The sequence below is a fragment of the Triticum aestivum genome, chromosome 3D (genome assembly GCF_018294505.1).
Source record: "Triticum aestivum cultivar Chinese Spring chromosome 3D, IWGSC CS RefSeq v2.1, whole genome shotgun sequence".
Lineage (NCBI taxonomy): Eukaryota > Viridiplantae > Streptophyta > Magnoliopsida > Poales > Poaceae > Triticum > Triticum aestivum.
Genome location: NC_057802.1, coordinates 108,355,903 through 108,360,890, shown reverse-complemented (window position 1 = coordinate 108,360,890; position 4,988 = coordinate 108,355,903).

Genomic DNA, 4,988 nt, shown 5'->3' with positions numbered 1-4,988 from the left:
TTGAACGTGGCCGGTCAAACACAAGTCCGTTTCCTCCGTTTTGCGGTACGCGAGGCCTCGTTTCCATCGCCTGTTCCGTCCAAGCCCTCCCGATGAACACGACCACGCATTCCGTTCCGACCCAGCCCATTGGCTCCCACGCGTTCCGTTGCCTCCCGATGAACACGACGCATTCCGTTGCCTCCCCATGAACACGACGCATTCCGTTGCCTCCCCATGAACACGACAACGACGTTGTTTCTCCGTTCCGACCCAGCCATGTACATGAGCCCTGGCCGTACGTATGCGCGAGTAGGCGTTTGAGACCCTGCCCGTATGTACCTACGTGGCTGTATTTTCTTTGTTGCACCCTGGCCGCTGTACGTACATGTACATGCTACGTGTGCGCCTCTACTACGACACGTACGCGCCTCTACTAAGACACGTGCGCGCCTCTACATCGCTGGGCCCCCCACCTCCCACCGTAACCGGGAACTCCCCGAAATTTTCCTCCCCCTCGCTTCTACCACGGTTTTTTCCGTCATGGACGGCCCAAAGAATGTCATGCAGCTGCGTCTCCAGCCCGCCCAGGACGAAAAGCCCATTTTCTGTCATGATTTTTTGTCATAGAAATATGATCCCACCACAATTATGATACCGGGTTTTGTCACAATTATCGTCATAGAAGTGTCATATGTATAACAGAAAAAAAATTGTTCGGCCCAAAATGTCACGGATGTGTCTTTTTTTTGTAGCGACTGTGGCAACGACAACATGAATGTTTACGTCCTTAGACAACTCTTTGTATTCGGCAGCATGATCTTATGCGTCGACTTGGCCGGCCATCTGGCCTCTATCGAGAACTATGCCCCAGGTCAGATCGTGACCTTTGGAGGCCTAGAGTACACCGCGGATTCCCGTGGCAAACACATCCTGTCAGGCTAGACGCCCGGCCGGATTGAGGACCTGCCCGGCACCGAAGGCTCGACTCTGGAACTGATCTACTTTGAGGACATAGAGCTAGGATCATTGGTGTCTCCGGAGAGCCCCGATGTAACGACTCCGAGCGATCTCCCCTCAAACCCCAACCCGGACTCAGGTCTGGCCCTTACCTTTGAAGCCACGTCAGATTTAGAGCCGACCCCGGCACAGGATCTAGAATCACTCTCGGATCCCTCCACACCGAAAACACGCCGAGCTATACGTTGGGCACACTTCGAGTCAGCCCCGCTTATAGCCAGCCATGAACTCCGAGAACTATCTCACCTGAACAAGATGCTTGATCGTATCTAGGGCATGTCTATCTCGGATGGTAGGACTTCGGTACATGACAAGATCAGCCTTAAAGCCGACGATCGGGAAATTTACGTCCCACCCACCACGGTCGATGACTTAACTAATTTGCTAGACTGCGACGAGGCCACGGACATGGATGAAGACGCCGATGGCCCCATAGAACACACCTCGCCCTTGGTAAACACCGGCAGTGGACTACAACATCCACCTATGATGTCTATACGGTCGACACTCCTAGATCCGCTCTAAGACATCGGCGCAGACGCAGAAGGGGCAACAATAGGGAACCCAACGGTAACAACACCACCGCTGACAACGGCGAGGCAACAGCAGGCCTCGCCGATAACCCTAGAGAGAACTTTCAAGCCTCACTAGTACAGAACAGTTGTCCTGAAGAAAATCCCGAGGACTTGGATCCCAACGACCTCTTTGAAGGGGCCGACGACAATTACATGCCGGAGTCCGAGGAAGACATGAGCCACGGCACCGAGGACTACATCATCCCCGAAGACCCCTTCGAACAAGAGCACTTCCGGTGGCGCCTCGTCGCGCCGCATGGAGTATGAAACGCAAGCAGCAGCAGCTGCAAGCCAATATAGATGCGTTGAATGAAAAATGGGTCGAAGTACTCTCGGGCGAACAAGACCTCGAATACCGACTCCATAGCATGCCTAAAGCGTATCCTCGCATGCGTTTGCTGCCGGAGTTTGACAACGAACTAGTCGCCGATGCGCCTGACCGACCCCCTAGAAGTCGGGATAGGCCAGTGCGAGAAAACCTCAATACCCGACCGGCTCCACGCCATTATGGCAAGGACCCTATAGATTACCTAGACCCTCACGATGTTTGACGTCACAGGACCGATGGCTACGATGCCTGGTTAGACAGGAACGGTCGTGCCCGAGAACAAGCCTACAGACGGCTCTCTCCCAACCTCCAACAGGATACTACTTGGTTTCGAGGTCCAGCCCACCCGATCTATTTTACAGATAAGGTAATGGAACATCAATTTCCAGAAGGGTTTAAGCCCATCAATATAGAATCATATGATGGCACTACAGACCCAGCGGTATGGATTGAAGATTTCCTTCTCCATATACACATGGCTAATGGAGATGACCTCCATGCCATCATATTTGCCGCTCAAGTTAAAGGGGTTGGCTAGGCATTGGCTTAACAGCCTGGCTCCTCATTATTTTGGTAGCTGGGAAGCCCTTGAGGATGCCTTTCGGGCAAATTTCCAAGGTACCTACGTCTGACCTCTGGACGCCGATGACCTCAGCCGTGTCACCCAGCAGCCAGGCAAATTAGCTCGGAAATTCTGGAACATATTCCTCACCAAAAATAACCAGATCATAGACTGCTCCAACGCCGAAGCCATCGCCGCGTTCAAAAATAATATCAGAGATGAATGGCTTGCCCGCCAGCTCAGCCATGATAAGACAAGGACAATGGCAGCCCTTCCTTCACTAATGACCCACTTTTGTGCGGGAGAGGACAGTTGGCTTGCCTGCAGCGCCAACAATGGTGAGGCCGGCACCTCGGAGACACACGACGCCAATGGAAAGCCTTGATGCAATAAAAACAAGCGCGGGAATAAAAACGGCGGAAGTGACATAGAAGACACCGTAGTTAATGTAGTGTTCATCGGACCTAGATCCAGACAGAAGAGAAAACCCTTTAAAGGGAACAAGGATGGACCGAGCTAGCTAGATAAAATCCAAGATCGACCGTGCCAAATTCATGGCACTTAGTACAAACCAGCAACCAACACTAATAGGAATTGTTGGGTCTTCAAACAAGATGGCAAGGTAGCGACGAGGGTCAAAGTAAAACCCAAACTCGCAGCGAAGACGAGGACGAACCTTAGCAGCCCAACAATGGGGGCCAAAAGAAGTTTCCTAACGAGGTAACAGAAGTAAACATGATCTATGTTACCCACATCTCTAAAAGGGACAGGAAGCATGTACTTCGGGACATCTATGCGCTAGAGCCAGCCGCCCTGAAGTTCAACCCTTGGTCGGCTTACCCGATCACATTTGACAAGCATGACTATCCGACCAGCATTAGGCATGGCGGATTGCTGCACTCGTCCTGGACCCAATTGTCGATGGTTTCCATCTGACACGTGTCTTGAACTTAAACTATGAGGACACGGTTGGGAAGATGGGCATCGACTCATCTCGGATCAAGCCGAGCAGCACCACCTTTAAAGGTGTCATACTCGGCGTCTAGGCCCACTGCACCGGACCTGTGACTTTGGAGGTAGTCTTCGGGTCCACCCGAGAACTTCAGGAGTGAGGAGTTAATCTTCGACATCGTCCCTTTCCGAAGTGGATACCACACGCTCCTAGGGTGCATAGCGTTTGCTCGCTTCAACGCGGTCTCGCATTATGCTTATCTCAAGCTTAAAATGACAGGACATAACGGTGTTATCATAGTTAATGGTAACACGGAACACTCACTCCGGACGAGGACCAGACCACGGTCTTCGAGGCCGAGGTGTAGGCATCCGAGGAGGCAGACCGTGGCGGTAAATGCACCTCTAGCTCATCAAAGCTCACACGGGCCACGCCAGTCAACCTTGGACACATACCCCCACACCCTAAATAGGGGTACGGACTGCTTGCGTGCTCCCCTTGGAAGAGGCACTACGTCCCCAGGGTGCACAATTTCGCACTAAAAATTCCTTGGGCCCCCAAGGAGCCAACTTTATGGAAATGCCGGATCGGCTAGACTAAGGAGCGACTAAGCTTCGAGCTTCCACATCGGCAAGGCTCTGTCAAAGAGCTAGCGAACAACAATACATTCGCATGGCCTCAACCACACAGCGGACATCTACAGACCTCTTTCAAAGGACTCGGCCAGCGAACACTTCAAGCACATGCAGGGCCGAAGAGACTAACAGTACGTCTTAGTCTTCACCAGCAACGATGACAAGATGTTCAACAGCATGGAGACGCAAACATGCGGCAGGAAGCTACCCAGGCTTATAAACCCGATGTCAAGATCCACCCTGTTTTTTGCTCCTCCCTTTACCTTTAATTTGCATTTTATCTTTTTTAGTTTCTCTCGTTACAGCTCGGCATGTAAAGCTTGACCTCATAAAAAAAGAAATCATGCCTTTCAAGGTCCTTAATGTATTTGTGTACAAGCACTGTCGGTAAGCTGCAAGAACATCTTTAAAATACAACTGGTAAAGGGCCTAGTTTCCCCACCCTAATACACAAGTCTGAAGTACTCGGCGTCTCGGATGTTGCATTATATGCATCAGTTTTGAACCTGGATTTTGGTCAACAGTTGTGTTGCCCGACTCTGATGTGTACCCCTTACGTTCCTAACAAATTCGTCTAAGAGTGTAACGGGAGACCCACTGCGATAGTGCGGCTAGTTTAATTGGCAGAGTGCCTCAGTGGAGAAAGCCGAAAACTGACTATCTAGGTAAGCGATAACTGGTCGGCAATCCGAAGACCGCGTTAAGCGACGTGTCGATAGAGACCACCCGTGTTAAACAAAGGGCTTATTCATAGTGTAAGCCGAAGTGGGCAATGGCGTAGACCACGGCTGCTTAAGCCGACCACTCTCATCATTAGCCCCCACCGTCAAATTCCTATGACTATGTGGAAGTTATAAAGCTGTTATAGTCCGATTGCCTACTCCCTACGAGCACAGACCGCCTCCGGGTACTGAGACGTTGGCTAAGGGCCATAAAC